The sequence below is a fragment of the Mastomys coucha genome, unplaced genomic scaffold (genome assembly GCF_008632895.1).
Source record: "Mastomys coucha isolate ucsf_1 unplaced genomic scaffold, UCSF_Mcou_1 pScaffold1, whole genome shotgun sequence".
NCBI lineage: Eukaryota > Metazoa > Chordata > Mammalia > Rodentia > Muridae > Mastomys > Mastomys coucha.
In genome coordinates this window covers 90,260,796-90,282,516 of record NW_022196891.1, presented here as the reverse complement: position 1 = coordinate 90,282,516, position 21,721 = coordinate 90,260,796, and the positions used below count along the sequence as shown (strand labels likewise).

The window sequence follows — 21,721 nt, the reverse complement described above, 5'->3', positions numbered from 1 at the left end:
ATCCTTCACTTCATATTGACCATGGCTGAGCCCACTCATACATTTTTTTTTTATATTTGAAAGAATTTCCTTTTTTTATAAAAGGTATGTGACTAAGTAGGTTCACAGGCAGAGCTTTAAGAGAATTACTGCAGTCAGGAGATCTGAGAGAACTGAGAAAGAGTCAGGTCTGCTGCAGGGTCTAACATAAGCTTTTAGGAGCTAACGTCAGGCCCTCCGTATAGGAAGAGCATTCAGAGTCCTTTCTCCAACAAGAGGTGCTGACCCCTAAGAAAGCTGCTCTCAACCATGGTTCATTGAAACACTTGGTGGATGACTTGATGGATAGACCATCTTAATACTTACACCATTTCTTAAATGAATGTAACCTGTTCTCTGTGGGCTGAGAATGAAGTCACTCACTCAAGTCAAATAGCTTTGACCATAGCAGGAAGTCTGTATCCAAAAATCGAGCCTGCAGTTCATTCCATGGCACAGCAGAGCTGTCAACTCTCAGCTTAGCTATGATGGAGGTAAAATACTTTGGTGAGGTGAAGATCATTGAAGGACAGCCTTATTACAATGAATTCCAATGTCTAAAATTTGTTCTTATTTTGGGCCTGTACCACAGTAAGAGCCAAGATATTAAACTCTACTAAATACAAAACAAACAAAAAGACTTTATATATTCATGTTCATTTAAGAAAATACTAGTAGTGATGTATTATTTTGAATATACAGTTAATATGTTTGGAGTTATTTAAAATTCATATTGAGAAAAATGTATTTTCACTATTGCTGTAGATGAGCATCTACATAACTCTGTTAAATTGATTGTTGTTTTATATCAAACATTTATAATACTTATTTTTATTGTTATAATATTTTGTAAATTTTAAGGAATATAACAAAAAAGATATTGTAGGTATTGAAGGGGGGTCTCTGAGAGGAATGGGGGTACAAAAGGGAAACAAGAATGTGATTTAATTCTATTTACTTAAAATATGTTTTTAAATGTTAACAAATTCAGATAAATTGAAATCATGTAACTTTTCTCATCATAATGCAATAAAAGTTAAAAAAAAAAAAAAAAGAAAAGAAAGCCGCTCTCTTGGCTTGAATCCCACATGCCCAGATAGAGACATATTATACTTCAAAAATATCCAGGTGTGATCATTCCCATCTGTTGTCCTACTCAGGATGCTGAGACAGGAGGATTGACACAAATTCCAGGCCAGCCTAGAATACAGAGTAAGCCCCTGTCTCAAAAAACTGACAGATAACCCCCTAAACAAACATCTATAAGTCCCCACAAAATAAAGAAAGAGACCATGCCCCAAAACAGCTGTAGGAATTATCTGGAATGTGCTGGCAGGGACCAAGGCACTTGATCAAAGAAGCTAGAAAAATAAGGCCAAACAAGCAGGGCTTCTTTGGTTCAGGGAGTTGGCTCTGTTCACACTAGGCATGGTGGAAACACCTGAAGGATTAAGGCAGATGACAGTAGAGGGGCTCAAAGCTCGGGAAGATGGGCTGTGGGGATAGGCTAGGCAGAAAGGAGGGTCTGAAAGCCACATTATTTACCAGGCTTTAAGGAATGTGTGACCAAGGAACCCCAGCACAACTAGAGACATTGTGTGGGCTCTCCTCTGTCAGTTGAGAGATGTAGTCACAGAGTTATGTTCATCCAGAGCAATGAGATAACTGGGTTCTGAAGTGAAAAGGCCTGCCGTTGATCCCTAAGTGCCAGAGCCCGAGGAAAACAATCGTCATGTCATTAACTTGTAGAGACTGCCAAGGGAGCCTTAATCCAAAAGGGAACTGTGGACCTTGGGACTAACTTGTTTTTTTTTTTTTCTGTGACTGTATGGAAAAGAGAAGCCACTTTAATCTGAATCAGGGTTTCAGGCTCCTGAGAAATGTTCAAGACAGGAACTGCTGTCTCTAGGGTGAAACCAGGACTAAGACAAAGGCAGGTGGATGTGGAATGCTGGGAGGTGTTGGGCATTTCTCCATCTTTGTTCTGCTACCAGCACTTTTCTTTCCTTTCACTAGGCCTATTTCCATTCCCTTTACTCAAATGTGGGACTTCCATGGAGCCTCTCCTTTCCTTATCACAGGGTATCTACTCACCACGAAAACCTCTCTTGACTTTCTAATATTGTCTTGTCTTGGCTTCCTGAGAGTGCAAATTCTGACACACCAAATGTGAGGTCATCTCAGCTTGTGCATTTCAGCCACTCATGCCAATGGATCCCCTCTTTTAAGAAAAATCAAAATTACATATGCACAGAGTTTTAAAAAAGAAACAGATTTGCTCTTCAAACAAATACATTGTATCATTTTCTTTTAACCCTATTTTCTCTCTCCCAAGGGTCACCATGCTTACCTAACTGGTCATGTTGATATTTACTCTGTAACTTGGAATAAAACTTGTATTGCTGCTTAATTTGTCAGATCTGGTCATAATCTCTTTTACCTGTGATGGGGATTGACTTTGTCTTCCCCAATCCCCTGACTCTCAAACACACACACACAAACACGTACACACACGTGTACACATGTACACACACATGTGTACACACACAGTTATCCTCCTTAAAACACTGAATTGTGCTTTGGTTAGGACAGTATTCAATATTCACACTGTGAGTACAATGTTGTAAACCATGACGGCTCTTCCTTTCTTTCAAACAGAACTCAATCATTGTCTTGTGCTTTTTATTTCTTTAAAAAAAAAAAAATTCTTAAAGGGGTGAGACAATTCGGTGGTTAAGAGCACTTGTGACTTTTGCAGGGGACCAGGGTTCAATTCCCAAGACACACATGGTGGGCTCACCCACATTCAGAACTCTAGTTCCAAGAAGTTGGATCCCCTTTTCTGACCTCTGTGGACAGGAATGAGGTGCACATGCAGGCAAAACACTCACACCCAGAAGATAATAAATCTAAAATATAACTTTTAAAGCTTTTCTCATATGACCCTCACTACTCAGCATCTAAATGTCTTGCTAAGGTATCCAGATGTGTCCAGTCGGCTGTCACTATTGGCCCCATGACGTCTTTCTTGTAGAGCCTCCTGATTGGTCCCAGAACTCTGCCTTTCAGGCTTAGATGTCCCTGGTTCTCCCTCTATTGTCAGGCCCCCAAGGGTTTCTCTGGTACACTGAGCTTTTGTTTTCTGAAGTCTGTCTTTCCTCTTGGATCCCCTTACTGTAATGGAAAGAGATAGCTATTGAGCAGCTACGGAAAGGATACAAAGAAGCTGGGTTTCTTTTCTTTTAGAACACAGACCTTCACATATGTCTTTATTTTGCCCTATTTTTTTATTTTACTTCTAATTATCATTTTAATAATTTTCATTGTAGTGAATTTTCATGTGTCTCTTACCTGAAGCTTGCCATTTTGGCTAGGCTGGCCAGCCATGGAGTTCCTAGGTTATGCCTGTCTCTGCTCCACAACACTGATGTTACATCCCTTTAAGTAGATCTGACCAGAGTGTCACCTAAACTTGGGCTATTCAAGAATCATTGTGAGGATTATGCTGTTTATGCAATACTGATTTCTTCCCAATTATATCAAGAAAAATCAAAAAGTGCGTGCTGCCTTCCCATTGCCAGCACCTGGATTGGCTCTAAGAACACGGATCCTCAAGTCTCCGCTCCAGAGGTTCTCATTTCTGATGAGACAGAATTTAGGAAATACTGTACAGAGGCAGTTCTAAGGACCACACTGAGAAATACCTGTGCATAAAAGATCATTTAGATAATACACGATTGCCGCTGGCCGGCCAGTCTGGGGCTCCCTCAACCCGAGGGAGAACGGGGTCTTGGTCAGGTTGGCAAGGTGTCGGGGTCGAAGAAATAATGGCAGACACAACACAAGGAAGTGCAGGATCTGAATGTATTTCTCAAAATGGCATCATTATAGTCATTATAAAAGAGAAATGAAAAATCTGGCAGTCCAGCCTTTGAGGTACACCTGAGGCCATCTAAAACACACTGGGTCTAAAACAGTAGCCATCTCCTCTGGACAGGTGCAGCACCCGTGGGCCCGGCCAGTGTTGGGGTAGGGGGGTGGGGATGGGGGATGGGCTGCGGGTGAGCCAGCCAGGAGGGTAAAGGCTCGAATCTCTGATCTCCAATCTCGAATACTGACTGCTGCTCTCTCTCTCTCTCTCTCTCTCTCTCTCTCTCTCTCTCTCTCTCTCTCTCTCTCTGCTCAAGGTCCCACCCATCCTTAGTAAAGGCCCACTATGCTAATCTGTTGGGCTAGTCAATGCCTTACCCCCTCATTATCTTTCTAATAATGCCGGAGGTAATTAGTCTGAATGTGTAACATTGCCTGTGAGAAATTCCAAGCTTTGGCTAAGATGTTGGAACATTGGTGGAGGTCAGAGAGCAATGTTTACCTTGGGGGACACCTAACACGTGAGACTATAGCAAGGACATATCTGGGCTACCTCTGAGTAAGGGGTTGCAGGAGATGACTTCCTTGAAGCTTTTGCCTCATAAACTGCTGTCACACAAAGTGTGTGTGGCACATGATGGCAATTTGGCCATTCCTCTATTACAATTGTGTTATTTAATCATTATTTAGAATTTGAGCTTGCTTTTTGTTTCAGGAGCAAAGAAAACAGAGGGTCATACTAAGACAGATATTTATGTGCTTAACACCATGAAGGGGATACTTTGTTTCATGTCTTCTTTGGACAGCAACCAGAGCCAGCTTTCCTCAGCAAAGGTTAAGAAATTCTTAGAGCAAATGCAAAATGAGAGATCATGTCAACAGGAACATGGCACCTGACACTGTCATAGCCAGAGCCTCACCTGCTGGTTTGACTAGTTTTCTTGGAGAGATGTCTCTTATCTCTCAAAGGTTAGCTTTGTTTTCCATGATACAGGGGGCTGAGGGGCAGGCAGGTCCATGGGACATCAATCCCTTTCAGAACCACGTGGCTGTACTGAGACATGCAACTCCATCAAACTGCTCAAACAATAATATCTAGTTATGGTTTCAAAATCCCTCTCATTTCCACCCATGCTTACTCTCTTATTGTTGGGTTACCACAGCATCTTCTGCCAAAAGGATCACCCAGGTCCATACTCGACTCTACAACCTTCTGCCTGGAACATGACTTTGAACATGTCATTCTAAACACCTCACAAGATTTGGAGGCAGTCTCCCACCCCCAACCCAGCCTTCGAAACCCAGAAACTCACTCTCCTTCCCACCAGTACTGTTCTGTTCCTGCAAGACTCATCACGATGGAGGCCATATCTAGCTTGTCCTAGAACCAGAGACAGAGGTAGAAAGTTTCCACACAGACACTCACTGCTCTTTATTTTAGCTTGTGACCCTTAGGAGACAAGAAGTGTTACATCTGGGGAATACAGCAAAATAATAGATAAGGAATGAGTGGGGAGCTTAAAACATACACCTGAAGTCCCTGACCCCACCAAAGGTAAGGAAGAAGAAAGGCTGGCTGCTCCCTGAATCTGCCATCTGCCTAATGCTTCCTCAACTATGTCAGTTGGAAGTATGTTCCAATACAGTCTGAATAGAGGATATTATTGTAATCTGGTTCATTGTGATGAGACCTCCAATTATTATACACAGTATCCTGAAAGATGACTTCTAACAGTACGTCTGGGCTCCAGGGTTTACACTGAGTCTAGATCTGCAGCGCATACCAGCCACTCACTGGTTTGGTTTCTCCCCGTGACCACACAGACCTTGACCCCCTTTTTGTCTGGCAACCATTCAGATATTTGAAAAATAATTATCATAGAATCCCTGAGTCATTTCTCTTTCAGACTAAACATCAGCGTTTTAACCTTTTTCTCAAAGAGTATAATTAGAAACATCTCGCTGCTGAATTCACTCCAGGTGTTTCCTTCCAGGGCAGCGTGAATCTCCGCTGGCTTTGTGATAGATAATGGGTCTGTAAGATTGCAGCCTATACCTCAATACCAACTGTGGAGTGGGCACATCACACAGGCCGGGCTCAGTGAAAGCCCCAGGAACATCTTGCCTGTTCTGCTCCTGTCCTAGCTCTTTACTCTGTTTCCATCTGCTGAGTGGAGGGCTATAGTAACTAATGAGAGGTCACTGTGTGCCTGGGGCTGATCCTGGGAGCCCTTGCCTAGCAGGGAAGCCAGGCATAGCACAGATCAGTATCAGAACTAAGGAGGAACAAGGGAAGCACACGGGGTACACAACTCAAGGAGGCTCTGTCTCTGGCCTGTCAAAGGGTGATAGAGTTCTTACCGGGTCCTCAGATCGATTTCTTGTAGAAACTGAGAAGGGATCCACTAGGTTAGTGTAGGTGCTGGTCATTTTAGCCAATGCAAATGTACAAACACATACACAATGTATATTATATATTGGGAAGATATGGTCATTATAAATAATATTTTCAAGTTGAGGGAATTAAGACAATTGGAAAGACTGGTCTCCTTCCTTCCTTCTCTCCTTCCTTCCCTCCTTCCTTTCTTTTTCCCTCCTTTCCTACCTCCCTCCCTCTCTCCTTCTTTCTTTCCTTCTCTCTTTTGAGACAGGGGTTTCTGTGTAGCCCTGGCTGGCATGGAACTTGCTATGTAGACCTGGCTGGCCCTGAACTCAGAGAGCTCTGCCTGCCTCTTGCTTGGATTAAAGGTACATGCTACAGCGCATGGCAAGACTGGAGTTTTCTGAACATTTCCTCCACAGTGCTGGAAAAAACAAACAGCAGAACATCTGCTCTGGTGTCAGGTGCCCTTCTGCCTGGAGATGTCTGATGTCACTGTTCACATTTTTCTTTAAAACCGCCACCAGGATCCAGACTCTGCCATATGCAGAGTTATCACTGAGAACATGAAATGACTTACTATTGGCAAATGTCACCAGAAAAACACTGCGCAGAAGATTTGGAGAAAAGAAACAGCTTCAGCTGAGCTTGTGTGATCAAGCTTCAGATAGGAGGAGAGTCTAACAAAGGCGTAGCTTCTAAGACAGGACCATAAAACAAACGGAGCATGCACATGCAACTTGTCCCTAAGGCTGGGTGGCCCCACACAGCTCAATACAACCCTACTGGAGGAAACCTCCATGTGAGCTTCCTCTATGAGAGGGACAAGGAAGATGTTGGAATGGGTACTAATTCAGGGCTCAAAGAGGGCCCATGCTATATGAAGAGACACTTGGGAGTCTGTAAAACTTGCCAGCATTGAGTGTCTGGAGATATCTTACCTTTGAGGAGGTGGGTTTACAAATCACCATGAAGGAAAGGTATAACCATTGTGGAATATAACGTTATACTTTTACTTCTCCAATGCCATTGAAATTCATTATAAAAATCCAAAGACCAAAGACAAAGCATAGGTAGGGGAATATATCCCTTGATTCAGGCTGGCAGAAGAAACAACTGCTGTGTGTGTGAGTGTGTGTGTGTACCTTTGTGTGTGTGTGTGTGTGTGTGTGTGTGTGTGCTGAAAAATGTTTCCATCAGTGACTGACTACAGATATAATGATGTTCCCAGAAGAATAAAGAGTTGAGGTTTAAAAGACAAAGAATAAAGAGTAGGGATGCCATTGTAATGATGTCCACGTGTTGCTCCTGATGATGGTGCTTGCAAACCTATGCTGGCAGTCATGTAGAAATGTAACATGTACAATTATGTGCATGACTGTCATTTCCTTGCCTTACTATCTTGTACATTAGGTGTGTTCTACTTCTATGTGGATGAGAGGAAGCAGCTCATTTACCACAGGATCCTCCAGCAGTGTTCTATATTGGTGGCTGAGTGACTATTTTCTCCCTGAACCTTTTCTCAGACGTCATTTTCTGATTTAAAGTTGCTTACTTTAGGCTCGCTGTCTGTCATCTCTTGATGTCCTTGTCATTTTCCTGGGCTAACTTCACTGCCTGGTGACCCTAAGCTTTCATCTTAATAGTTTCCTTTTTGGAAGTTGGGCTATTTTGTCAAGCTAATTTTTTTTTTCTGAAAATTATAAGAAAAATGAAATTTTAAAATTCAGATACTCTTGAAATGACTTATTTCCCATTTCTTATTGGACTTTGCTTCACATAGAAGTGGAGATTCACCATAATTCCCCTCAAGGCTCCAACACTGCCGTTCCACTTGCCATATACTGATGTTGTTGCTGACAGCTCTCTTTTGGGAGCAGGTGACTATTTGTGCTTTGCGTCTCTGGAGAGTTTAATCTTCTTAGATTGTCTTTAGTGTCCGATGTTCCTTGGGGTATGGGGATGGTTGAGTTTTCATTTGTTCCTCTCTCTTGGCCTTTGGTCTTATGTAGGGTTCTTCCCTTGCTTCAGGTCTGTGAGAACTCTTTGTATTATTTTCTTTAACTATCCTCACTTCATACTTTCTGTCCTTTTTATCTTGAACTCTTTGTAACTGAATACTAGCTAGACTTCTATGAATGATCTTCCATAAACATAATCTTTTAATGTGTTTTCTAGCTTGGGGATTTTTATTTTTTTGAGACAGGGTCTCACTATGTAGCTTTAGCTGTCCTGGAACTCACTATGTAGACCAAGGTAGTCTTGAACTCACAGAGATCCACCTGCCTCTGCCTCCCTAGGGCTCGGATTAAAGGTGTGCTCCACGTTTGAAAGAGTTTGAAAGAGGTATACAGCCGTGAAGCCATCAGCATCATCAAAGTCACAGGCCTAGACCAGGTTGGGTGTTGGGGGAGAACACAGACCTCAGTCCTAGCACTCAGAGGACTGAGGGAGGAAGGTCAAGAGGCCCAGGCCAGCCTGGGCTACATAGTGAGTTTCAGGCTATGTTGGAGTATATTATACAGAAGATTTTTGGGGATCCCTTCAAGAGTCAGGGGTGTCTGGAAAACAGTCTACATGACGTAAGAATAAAGCATGGATCAATGCGACTTAGCTGGTGCTGGATCAAAAACTTCTGCAGTCTCACTAAACAGTTTATTTCTATTACACATTTAAATTCAGTAAAGCTTTGGTGAAATGTTTTCATGTGACAATTATCACTACAAAACTTTGGCATGGCTGCATCAAAACTCTTTTGCAAAATACATCTCTTTAGCAAAGCACCTGTGACCTTTTCCACAAGAATGAGCCCTATTGACTGAGACAGTGCTCAGGATAAGGGCCTATGCAGGAAGGGTTTGTAATAAGTATGAGACTGAGAGACAATGTTCAGAACTCTGGGGGATTTGATGAGGGCTGGCTTTACAGAAAAGCAAAGATTAGCAGGTACTAACAATCCCATTCACAGCCTTCTGGATGGAAAATGGGTATTGCAGTCCTTCTATTGAAGAGAAAAGTCTATGTGTTAAACTATTCTGATTTCCCTAGTGCTATCTGTAAGTTGTGGCTTCTACAAAACTTTGTCTCAATAAACCAAAACAACAACAACAACAACAACAACAAAGATCCATAAACCAACCATATAAACATAACACATTGTCTTGAGGTTACTATTATTAGTATGAAGAGATACCATGACCCAAGCAACTTGGTGAGGAAAGGGTTTATCTGGCTTACCCTATTATATCACTGTCCATCACTGAAGGAAGTCAGGACAGGAACTGTAACAGAGCAGGAACCTGGAGGCAGGAACTGATGCAGAGGCCATGGAGGGTTGCTGATGCAGAGGCCGTGGAGGGGTGATTTGTTCCTTATGGATTGCTTAACCTGCTTTCTTATAGAACTCAGGACTGTCGGTCAAGAGGTGGCCCCACATCAAGAGGTCCTCCTCCATCAATTACCAATTAAGAAAATGCCTTACAGTCTTGCCTATAAATAGATCTTCTGGAGGCATTTTTGCAACTGAGGTTCCTTCCTCTCAGATGACTATGGGTTGTACCATGTTGGCACAAAACCACACCTGACCCCTTGTCAACTTGACACGCAACACATCACTTTTTCTCCACAATCTTTTCTTTCTTGTTCATCCCTAAGATCACACATTAATATTTACCTTACAATATAAAATATTTCCAAACTTCAAAGGCCCCATAAGTCTCACAAATGGAAACACTTTAAAATTCTGTCTCTTTTAAAGTCCCAAGACTATCGGCTGTGAGCTCCTATAAAATCAAAAGTAAATGAAATACTTTATTTCAAGAGAAAAGAACCAAAGCACAGTCACAATCAAAGCAAAGCAGAGCCAAACTCCAACTTTGTGAACAACCCAGTGTGCAATGTCCAAGACCAACTCCCAATCTCTGCATTTAGAGCACTTCTAAACTCTGACCTCTCCAGCACATACAGCTTGTTTCGGCTCTGGTTTGCTCCACTCCACCATTTCTGTGGTGAGTGGTCATACCATGATAACATCTTCAAAATGGTGCTGTGCCTTGCTTTAATCGGGGTGCACTTTCATCAATAGCCTCTCCTGGGCTCTCTTCATTGACTCCAGCCCTGCCACACAGGGCCAAGCCTCAGCTGCTCTTCAGGACCCCTTTATGCCTTCAAAGCCAGCACCACCAGGCGGACTCTTACACTAGCACGTTTGGTTGGTCCAACCTTGGCCACTTCTGGGACACAGCTTCTATGTGTTGACTTGGAAGAGACACTTCCCAGAAGACTTCACCTCAGTGGTGCCAGTCTCTTCTTAATCACAGTTGATTCTTCAGTGCCAGCTGGCCACCATCCATTGACCCCCAAGAGCAAAGGCTTCACTTAGTGGTTTTTGTCTCTTGTTAGTCACAACTGGATCTTCAGTTCCAGCTAACCAGACACCACAGCTTCTTCCTACAAATGTCCTGATAAAGTCTTTGTTTCCCTTTGTGGCTTCACAAGCCAGGCCTCCATTGTCTGCACTGCTCTCAACTTTCTTATCTTCCAAGCTCCCACAGGACATCCCATTGAGCTTGCAACACTCAATGACTTTACCAGATTAATGTTCCAAAGTCCTTCCACAATCATCTCCAAAACAATACAGTCTGGTCTGTCACAGCAACCCCCACTTCTGATACCAATTTCTGTCTTAGTTACTCAATGTTGGGAAGGGACACCATTATCAAGGCAGGTCTTTCAAAAAAAAGCGTTTATTTGGGGGCTTACTTAAATTTTCAGTGTTAGTCCATAATTGCCATGGCAGGAAGCAGGGCAATGGGCAGGCAAGTATAGGGCTGAGAGGTTTAGCTTCTGATCCTCGGGCAGCAGGCAGAGAGAGAGAGAGAGAGATAGGGAGAGAGAGAGAGAGAGAGAGAGACAGAGACAGAGACAGAGACAGAGAGAGACAGAGAGAGACAGAGAGAGACAGAGACAGAGACAGAGAGACAGAGACAGACAGAGACAGAGAGACAGAGACAGACAGAGGAGACAGAGACAGAAAGAGAGGAGACAGAGAGAGACAGAGACAGAGAAACAGAGATAGGAGAGACAGAAAGACATACACAGAGAGAGAGAGACAGACAGACAGACTGAGACAGACAGACAGACAGACAGAGACAAAGAGACAGAGAAAGGCTGGATCTGTCATGGGGTTTTGAAACCTTAAAGCCCATTGCCCAGTGGCACACTTCCTCCAACAAGGCTGCTATACTTAATTCAATAAGTCCATGCCTCTTAATCTTTCCCAAACAGTTCCACCAACTGAAGACCCAGCATTGAACTATGTGAACCTGCACGGGCCATCCTCATCCAAGCCTTCCCACATACCTTTCATTTCCCTAAACATGTTTGTCCTTTAGTAACTTGTACCCTGTACCCTAATCCTGCTTATTCCTTCCCCTAAGGTGACCACAGATGATTTGCTTTCACCATGGATTATGTGGTTTGTGTTCTAGCTCTTCTTAACTAGAATTGTGGAGTTGCTTGTTTCTCTGCCTGTCTTGTTTCTTAGCACAGTTTCCCTGAGGCACATCACACTGGTTGGACCAGAATTCCCTTCTGTCAAATGCTTCCACTGCATTCCCAGGTTGCTTATCCAGTGGGCATGTGGATTGCTTGCCATTCAGGGCAATCTCTAGAGAAGCTCTGAATACTCACATACAAGTCTCTGCATGGGCATATGTTTTCTTCTTGGCGAAATGTCTAGACAAAGAATGACAAGATGATATGGTAGGTGGAGTGTTTAACTTTTTATAAAACTGCCAAACTGTTTCTCAGAATGTTGGCACTACTTCTTTCCCTTCCAAGGACTGATTTGTTTTAACATCATATTTTAAATTTCAATAAACCTTCCTTATTCTTGGATTTCTCTTTCCTTTCAATGAGCCCCACCATGCCATAGGCTATTCATGAGCACTACTCACCCTACCCACATGCACACGCATGCACATACATGTACACATACACATTACACACACACACACACACACATATTAAAAAGTATTTATCAAAGATTTAGTAGGCAGATCATGGTAAAAGTAGCAGGCAATATAATAGTTGTGTCTGTTGCTTTGTTTATCACTTTTCTATTAAAAGCTAAACCAAATATGTACACATGTAATTTTTGGAGAAAATTAATTACTTGAGTAATCACTAGCAACTAGCCTTTATAATTTTTAAAAATAGTGTGCTTGTGAGTGTATGCATGTGTGTGCATGTGTGTGCATGTGCCTGTGCTCCTGTGTATGAGTGTAGTCATACATATGTCAGACTGTGTATGGAGGTTATAGGACAGCCTCTGGTATCAATCTTGACTTTCACTTTGTCTGAGACAGATTTTCTTTTTGTTAGCTTCTGCATATGTCAGGCTACACCACATCAAATGTCCAGGCATTCCCCCATCTGCACTCCCATGTCACTGAGATTGTAGACAGGTGCCACTGTACCTGTTTTGTAGGCTCTGGAGATTTGAACTCAGATCCTCACTACACACTTATTCTACTTCTGAAGTGCCCCTAGCCCCCAAGTGCCATTTTTTTTAAAAGATTTATTTATTTATTTATTATATGTAAGTACACTGTAGCTGTCTTCAGACATCCCAGAAGAGGACATCAGATCTCATTACAGATGGTTGTGAGCCACCATGTGGTTGCTGGGATTTGAACTCAGGACCTTTGGAAGAACAGTCAGTGCTCTTAACCGCTGAGCCATGTCTCCAGCCCCCAAGTGCCATTTTAAAAATAAGATTTTGCAGTGTTTCCTAAATTTAATAAGCATTTTCATGAGGTGAAAACTTACCACAGCTATTGAAAATAAATTTTGCTGGAGTGGCTCACAACTCAATTCCACTTAGCATATAACTTAAGATTTTGAAATCATACAACTATGTTTTCATTTCCATATGACTGTGACGGAAATGCTTAACATGGGAAGCTTGAAGGAAGGGAGGTTTGTTTTGTTTCTGAGTGGTCAGTACATGGATAACTGGCCCCATGCACTGGGCAGAACACTGTGGTTGTTGGAATGTGTGGTAGAGAAGAGCTCTATGTCCAACTAGGAAGGAGAGGGAGGGAGAGAGGGAAGAGAAGGAAGGGGAGAAAGAGAGGTGGGCAGGGTATACATCTTCAAGGGTCATTTCCTTACTTTCTCCAGCTTGTTTTCTCTCTGTTAAGTTTCCAGGACAACCCTCCTCCCATATCAAAGTATCCCTGTCTGGGTACCCAACATTCAAATCCTGATCTTATAGGGGAGATTACATACATTCAGACCATCAAGCAGTGTAAATTGCTATTCTGTGATTGTTGTAACCCAGGTCTCTGAGTTCTTAAGAGACACTCTATAAGCCTGTAATAGGTTGTCTTCCCTAGAAATGAAAGGCATTGAGTTACATATTAGGAGAGCAGAGTGTGGTATAGAAACCATACTCTAGGTCAGGACCCATACCCAGGAGAAGCAATCTCATCAACACAAAATACCCAGGAGAAGCATCTCACCAACATAAAATGAGCTCCATGCTTTTGTTTGTTTGTGTACCTTTTTAGGCCTTTTTTGGTCTTATTTTTTGCTTTTGTTTTGATTTTCTTTCTTTTTTCCTTCCTTTTTCTTTTCTTTTCCTTCCTTCTTTCTTTCTTTCTTTCTTTCTTTCTTTTTTTTTTGAGAGAGACAGAACAAGGACATGAAGTTGGGAAGTATAGAGTAAATAGGGAAGCATAGAGGATATGGGAAGAGTTGGAGAAGGGACTGAATATGGTCAAAATAATATTGTATAAAAAAGTACTTAGCTGGGCAATGGAGGTGCACACCTTTAATCTCAGCACTTGGGAGGCAGAGGCAGGTGGATATCTGAGTTCGAGGCCAGCCTCGTCTACAGAGTGAGTTCCAGGACAGCCAGGGCTACACAGAGAAACCCTGTCTTGAAAAAACAAAACAAACAAACAAAAAAGTACTTAAATAAAAAAAGTACAGAGTGTTATACCATGCTTTAATCTATAGCAAAAAAAATAAATATGTGAGCAAAGAGAAGTTCTATGCTAGGAAAAATTATTGGAAAGACACTTTTTAAATATTACTATATTAAAGTTATTTTTCCTGAAGTGGAAACTTAAGGTTCTTTTGGAAAGTCAGTTGGATGGTGTTTTGCTGGGGCAAACATGTGAAGGAGTGTTTAGCTGAAGCAGACACAGGTCAAAAGGATGTTCTGCTAAAGCAAGCACGTGAAAGGACACGTGATGAAGGATTCTTTGCTAACAACACACATGTATTGGTCCCCCTTACATTGTATAGTTTAGCTGCATTCATCAGGAATCTATAGAGAGAAAAGCACCATAAAACTTCTGGTGGTGTACTGCAATTTCTTTCTGTTTCCTGCGGCTCAGGCTGATGGGCAGAGTGATGTCAGCTGAGACACATGCTGAGCAAGACATGTGCTGAGGCAAGGCATGTAAAGGACACGTGATGTTTGGAGAGAGTCTAATTAGGATGTACTGGACAGGGACAGAGGTGGAGCTAGGGTTGTTAATAGAGCTAGCTGTGCAAAGCTTGTTGGTCCCTCTTCTTCACCGATCTTCGCTTCTCTGAGAGAAGTACAGCTGAGAACTTTTCCTGACCATCCCTCCTGGTCTCTCCTGCTGTCTCTGCTACGTAGCGCCACTGCTGCTGATTCCTGTTTGCTATCCCGACTCTACCAAACTGGACTGCTGGTGTGTCTGTGAAGTGTCCAGACAACAGGGATGGGAGTTGCTCCAAAGAACCTTTCTAAACAGGTCTACTACCTTCTCTGTATCCTTTCTTTCCCACTACCTATGGTGGGTGGTAGGCTACAAGGAGGTTAAAGTGTTTAGGAGCCATCACTAAAAATAGGCGCCTGAAAGAAAGTCAAAGTTACATTTTCTGTCTTTTATTTTTTCTTATTACAATTTCAACCACTGTTTGATTGTTGTGAGATATCTACATCAAAGCTTGCTAAATACTAATATGAAGGGTCATGGTATCCTAGGCTGTATAATTTATTCATTCATTTAAAAAGTACATTGAGTGTTGGAGAGATTTAACTTGCCACTCAAGCCTGAGAACCTGAGTTTGAATCCCCGAGAGCCATGTAAAGGCCATATGCTGTGACATGTCTCTGTGATCCCAACAAACAGCAAAAGAGATATTGCATCAAACAAGCTAGAAGTTGAGGACTAACACTCTAGGCTGTTCTCTGAGCTCCACACACATGTATGTGTCCCACCACAGAAACATGTATACCCACATAGACACAGAAGCAAATATTAAAATTGTGTGTGTGTGTGCGTGCATGTGTGTGTGTGCATGTGTGTATATGTGTGTGCATGTGTGTGTGTGTGTGTGTGTGTGTGTGTGTGTGTATGCACATGCACACATGTGGGTTTGTATATATGTGAGCACAGATGTCTGTGGAGTCCAGAAGAAGGCACTGGATCCCCTCAAGGTGGAATTACAGGAGGTTGTGTGTTGCCTGATGTAGGTGCTGGCAACCAATCTTCAGTCTTTTTGCAAGGCAGTAAATGTTCTTAACTGCTGAGCCATCTCTCCAGCCCCCAACTATCTACTTTTATATAAAGAATAATGGTTCACATTTTTGTGTTAGATATAAGCAATAAACTCTTATTGCTTCCTATGACCTTCATGGAGTGAGGCCCACACATGGTAGTTACATAAACCAAAGAGAAATGAATGACTCTTTCATAATCGCATAATAATTTTTCTCATCTAACCCAGATTATCAATTTGTTTTAGGCATAGAATTTGATTTCCCATCTGTACATATACTCTCGGGGGCTTCTAAAATGTTGCTTCTTGTATCCTGTATGATAGGTGGCTACATTTACTGTGGGCGACATATTTATATTATTTTAAAAGGTTTATGGTACATTTTTTGGCCTTTCAGTGAAAATCATTATATAAATGTCACTTGTCATTATCATAGAAACATTCAGCTGTGGGAAAAAGCTTTAAATATCCTGCCTAGAACAAGATAATGTACTTTGTTATGAATAAGAACATTTAGCTGCTGGATCCTATATCCTACTAAGCATGTGTTTCTCGATCACTTTGTGTTAAATTGGTCTAGAAGTTCTGTTCACGTTTCCATGCTGACAGGATAGACCATGCTGGGCTATTGTTCTCTCAAAAACTGCAGTGTAGAGGCAAGGTTGTAGCTTAGTGCAGAGCACTTGCTTGGCCTGTGCAAAGCTTGGGGGTCTATCACTAGATAACCAGACCAGACAGATGGACAGACAGACCAACCTGCAGTGTGCTGCTCTGCACAGTTGCCCAATGGCAGTAGCTTCCTTGAGCAATGGGAACATTATAACCCAGATTACACAGGAATAACTTCGTGTTTACAGAGGGAAAGGAAGAGCAGTGTAGGTGGTCCTTCTGTCTGCATAAGAGGCTTGGAGGATACAACAGAAGGGAGTGCTGGGTAGCAAGTCTCTTCCTGAGCTAGTTCATCTCCTTTCCTTGTAGAACCCTGTGTGCTGTCTTGATTGCTACACTTGCCTGGAAGAAAGACTATGGTTTGAAGCTGAGTGCGATTTCCAGATCTTTAATCCCATCATTCAGGAGGCTGAGACAGGAAAATTTAGCATTCAAGACCAGCCTGGGTTGCCTAGTCAAGTCCAGGCTGGGTTTAGCTACACAGCAAGACCCTGCCTCAAAACAAAATAAAGCAAAACAGAACAAAATAAAAACAAGCAAAAAAAAAAAAACCGAAAACTAACCATAAAAACTACCATTTTTTTAAAAAAAATCTAAGCTAATAAAATGCTGGGCTTTGGTTATCACTCTGCTACCGACAGAATGGCAATAACTCTTAAACACTCGGTAGAGGCAACAGAAGGGAAGAAATAATTGTTCTAACTTATTTCTTCTTTTCTTTCCATCCCAGTCTTCACCTCCCCACAGCATTCATTCCTTGGGTACCAGGCCATCAGGTAGTACTTCCACATGTGGGAAATTACCACTGCTCTCTTCCTACCACCTATCTCTAAATAACCCTTGGCAGGCTGTCTGGAAACTACCTTGGCATTTTTTTGCTCCATGGCTCTACTGTGAACAAAGCATACACTAACTGTGATGGCATCTTGACTGGATCAGGAACCAACTCAGAGACACACTTCTGGATGTGTCTGTGAGGGTGTTTCCAAGAAGAATAACTCAGTGAGGAAGAGCTTCCCTTCGAAGATACAGTCCCTTTCAGAGGCGGACCAGATATAAGGAGGTCTGAGGAAAAGTGTTGCCTGCCTGCTTGCCCCTTGCCCATCGTGAAGGTGAATGCATCCCTCTCTACTGCTGCCATCTTCAGCATCAGACTCCAGTGTCTCTGGCCTTCCAATGTGGACTAAACACCAACTCTCCAGGAACTTTCCAGGCTTTTGGCACCAGGCTGGGCCTGCTGAGGCAGCCAGTTTTGTGAGCTGAGCAGCTACTGGTTTCTTAGCTTCTATAGTGCACAGATAGCAATTATTGGACTGACTACCCACCCCCTATCATATAAACCAACTTAATAAATCCCTATCTCTCTCTCTCTCTCTCTCTCTCTTTCTCTCCATCTATCCATCCATCCATCTATAGATAGATTTATACATATATATTGTTTGGTTCTTCTAGAGAACCTTGAGTAATATACTATTTATATGTGGATTTTTCATTTCAATTAAGAAAAACTAGATTAAATGGTTTTTTTTTGTTGTTTTTTTTTTTTTTAACTTGTTTTAGTTACATTTCAAGAATTCATTCGCACATGGCTCCTAGCTACTTTTTGGCTACAAGAACAGAATAGGTTCATTGTTTGGGTAATTCTTTGGGTGTCTCTGCTCTAAGAGAACCTCTATGAAGTGTGCTGAGAAGAAAGTTCTTAAAGAGTTGTGCTGGGATGGGTATCCGGAGGAGTAACCTCGCTAGTCACCTTTTAAGCCTCTTCTAGGCAACAACTTCTTTCTGGCAACTCTCTTCTCTCTTACAGAGTTCAACCATCTGGGTCACATTGGGTTGCTACAGACTGAATAGGAAGCCTCTCCTAGTGCCTCTTGAGCTGGGCACTTAATGCTCAGCTTTGTGGGACTGTCTTGGGAGGTTCTGGGAACTTCAGACGGTGAGACCTCGTTGGAGGAAGTAGGTAACTGGAAGCAGGCCCAAAGGGCACTTTGTCCTTGGCCCCTTTCTGTCTGTGTCTCTTCTTGTGTGTCACAAGTGGAAAGCCTCCTCACCATGAAGTTCTGGGACCAAGCAACTGTGGGCTGAAACCTCTGAATTCTTGACCCCCAAATAAAAATGCATTCTCTTGTTTTCTATCAGATATTTTGTTCACAGTGATTAAAAATAATTGTGTAATACAGCTGTAGCATCTACCCTCACCCTTCTATGATCATGGGGGCACCACTCTGAAATATCAAACGAATTTATATTTGGTCTACTGACTAGTCGGGAACAGGGCAGCCCACTTAGGTTGAAATAAAGACTCCTCACTTTGGAGAATTTATGGTCTTGAGACCCAGAAAGTTGTCTAAACTTATACGTGGTAAAGCTTTCAATTTCTCAAGGCTTTTTTTCAGCCACTGAGAGGCCATCAGTGTGTGGTGATCAAGCAACGTACAAGTGACAGGGAGAGAGAAGTCAGGATTTGAGGCAGGAAGCGCTAACCATGGAATCTGGCTGACCTGAGGCTCAGCTTTATTTCTGTACTAAATATTTTAAGTTAACTTTCCTTTTTTTCTTTAAGATTGTTAAATTGGAGTTATTCTCCTTTACAACCAAACAATAGCAAATAATTCAGAATTAGTATGGGACAGAGCATTCTGTTAATGCGTATGGCTTCAGAGTGGCAAATAAAATTCAAGTTTGTAACATAAATATAATCAACATAACTCAGATGTATTGATAAGGCTCTGACAATTATTTACATTTTATTTACATTAATTTACATTAGTTTTTAAAAAATAATATAGAATGGTAATATTATTTTGTAAAGATGCATTTGTTGCCTTTTAACTTTGTGAAACAGAAAAAGACAATGTTATTAGAGTAAACAATTTAGATTATAACTGTTTCCATGGTATTATAATCCAAGAAATAAAGGAGTTGGTAGCTTTTACTGGGTTTTCCACTAAGCTTTTAAACACATCTTCCCAGAAAGCATAACCGCTAAAGAGCTTAGTTTAAAAATGTTTCTCTCAAAATGATTCCCTCAGAACCCTTTTGGAAAGCTGAAAGACCCTGTCACAGGGGCCTCCTAAGACTATTGGAAAACACAGGTATTTATACTACAACTTATAACAGTAGTAAAATTATACTTATGGAGGAGCAATGAAAACAATTTTATGTTTGAGGCTCACCACATGAGGAACTGTATAAAAAGGCTGTTGGATTAGGAAGGTTGAGAACCACTAGCTTCGTGGTGAAGAACACTTGCTACTCTTCCAGAGGATCGGGGCTTGGATCTCAGCACCCTTATTAAATAACTCATAGCTGTCTGTAACTCTAGCTCCAGGGAGTCATGGTGCCTCTGGCCTCTGAGGTCACCTGCACTCAGATGATCATACCCAGACACAGACACACATACCCATACATAATTAAAAATAAAATAAAAATAAAATTTAAAAAGTCTCCCTCATGCAAAACTTCAAAAGGACTGAATAGTGTCATTGACATAAATTGCATCTTTACACATGAGTTTGTTTGTATGTTATCCCATGTCTTTACTTCTATATGTGTAATTTACAGATTTTTTTGGACTTCTGTTGAATAATTTATATAAACAAAGGTTCCAGCTTAAAACTAGGTTGTTTCTTAAGTTGGTTGGGAACCTTTGTGATTTGGAATATATTTCCCTATCAAGATTCTGTTGCCATGGACATTGGTGATTTAGCCTGGCACATGGAGCTACCACTAACATGGATTGATCTTTTTTTCACTTCCATTTGACATGGCGTACCCACATGTTTCAGCTTTAATGTTTATTTTTTCTGCCAATATTTCAATCATATCACTGTGTGATGAAACTTTATGGTGCTACTGAAAGTGTAAACCATTATTTTTAAATATTTTCATAGAGAGGATAACCTGAAAATTGTAATACCAGAATATATTTCAATTTCAGAATTATAAGAAAATAAATTATTTTTCTTTTTGATTTTAGTTTCTATTTCCACAACACATGATGAGAAATTCAGATAACTACTTGAGTGGTAGGTTTGAAACTATTTTTTACAATTAATCCATTATAAAAAGCAAAGGCTTAAAAACAAAAAAGCTAATGAACAGTCCCAATGCATTAAATATATATTGTCAATATTTTGGAGGTATATAGTCAAGATAAAAAACAACTATTCTTTTTAGGCAAGATCTGTAATAAAATGTAAAACTTATAATTAAAGACAAGTTGATACTTCTTGAAATTAGAACTGTTGAACCACTCACATACTTTAAAAGAGTAAGCAAAGAAGCTAAGTTAAGCAGCTAGTTTTAAGTGGCTGTGTTTTAGTCTTTTGTGTTATAGCCAGGCTGCTTAATTTATAAAGAAAATAGTTTAATTTAGCTCATGGGTTCTGAGGATTGTCAGGTCTGGTGAGGACCTTATGTTGTCACATGGTGGGACAGTGTGATTTGGGAAAGAAGGTGGAAAAGGAATCAACTCAGATTATAATCACACAGCCTTAGGCTAACCTGTGGTAACTACTTCCCGTTGGTAGGAGCTATAGTGATCCCTTTATGAAGGCTACATCTTCTGGGCCAAGACCTTTTAAAGGTCCCAACCATACAATACCATTATGTTAGCAATTGAATTTTCACCTCATTTTGGTGGAGGAGGACAACACATATCCAAGCAATTGCAGCTCTTAAGCAAACTCAGAAGTTACATGAAATGCTGGGCAGAAGTTGAGGTAATATATATGGTATTTTTTAATATCCATCTCAGATTATTTTTTAACAAAAGGTAATGTTGGTAGAGGGGATTATGAATTTTAACCTAGGGGGAAATGTTATTAGTACTTTGGCCAAATCTCTAAGTTTGAAGCTCAAGTTTAACACCCCCACACACACACCCACACCCACACACATGCTTTCTGAGAAAACTATCATGAACTAACTTGGTTTATGCAGATTCACATTACATGGTCATATATGCAGATGCCCATGTTACTGATGATTCCTGGGATGTTTGGCTTCCAATATGAAATTCTTGAAAGTTTCAACAGTTAGAGCCAGCTAGAAGCCACAAACCAAGATCTGTGGTTTCAAAGTTAATGTCCTGAAGTTCAAGTTTGTTTTAAGGACAGTCTCCTCAAGAAAATGTTATTAGTTTAAGCTTTTGTATCTGGATCCTAAGCATATTGATGGTACTTCCCCCAGGGGGTGGGGAGAGAGAGAGAGAGAGAGAGAGAGAGAGAGAGAGAG

At 41.3% G+C, this 21,721-nt stretch overlaps 1 long non-coding RNA gene across 1 annotated transcript in view; it reads right to left on the bottom strand.

Annotated features, from left to right (window-relative positions):
• Positions 1-402: 402 nt before the first annotated feature.
• The window catches only part of LOC116069110, a 23,083-nt gene continuing 1,764 nt past the window's right edge, over positions 403-21,721 (bottom strand). The window contains exons 2-3 of the long non-coding RNA XR_004109852.1: positions 2,113-2,239; positions 403-501 (exon numbers count right to left, since the gene is read on the bottom strand). This is a non-coding gene — a long non-coding RNA (uncharacterized LOC116069110). The remainder of the gene's footprint in view (positions 502-2,112; positions 2,240-21,721) is intronic.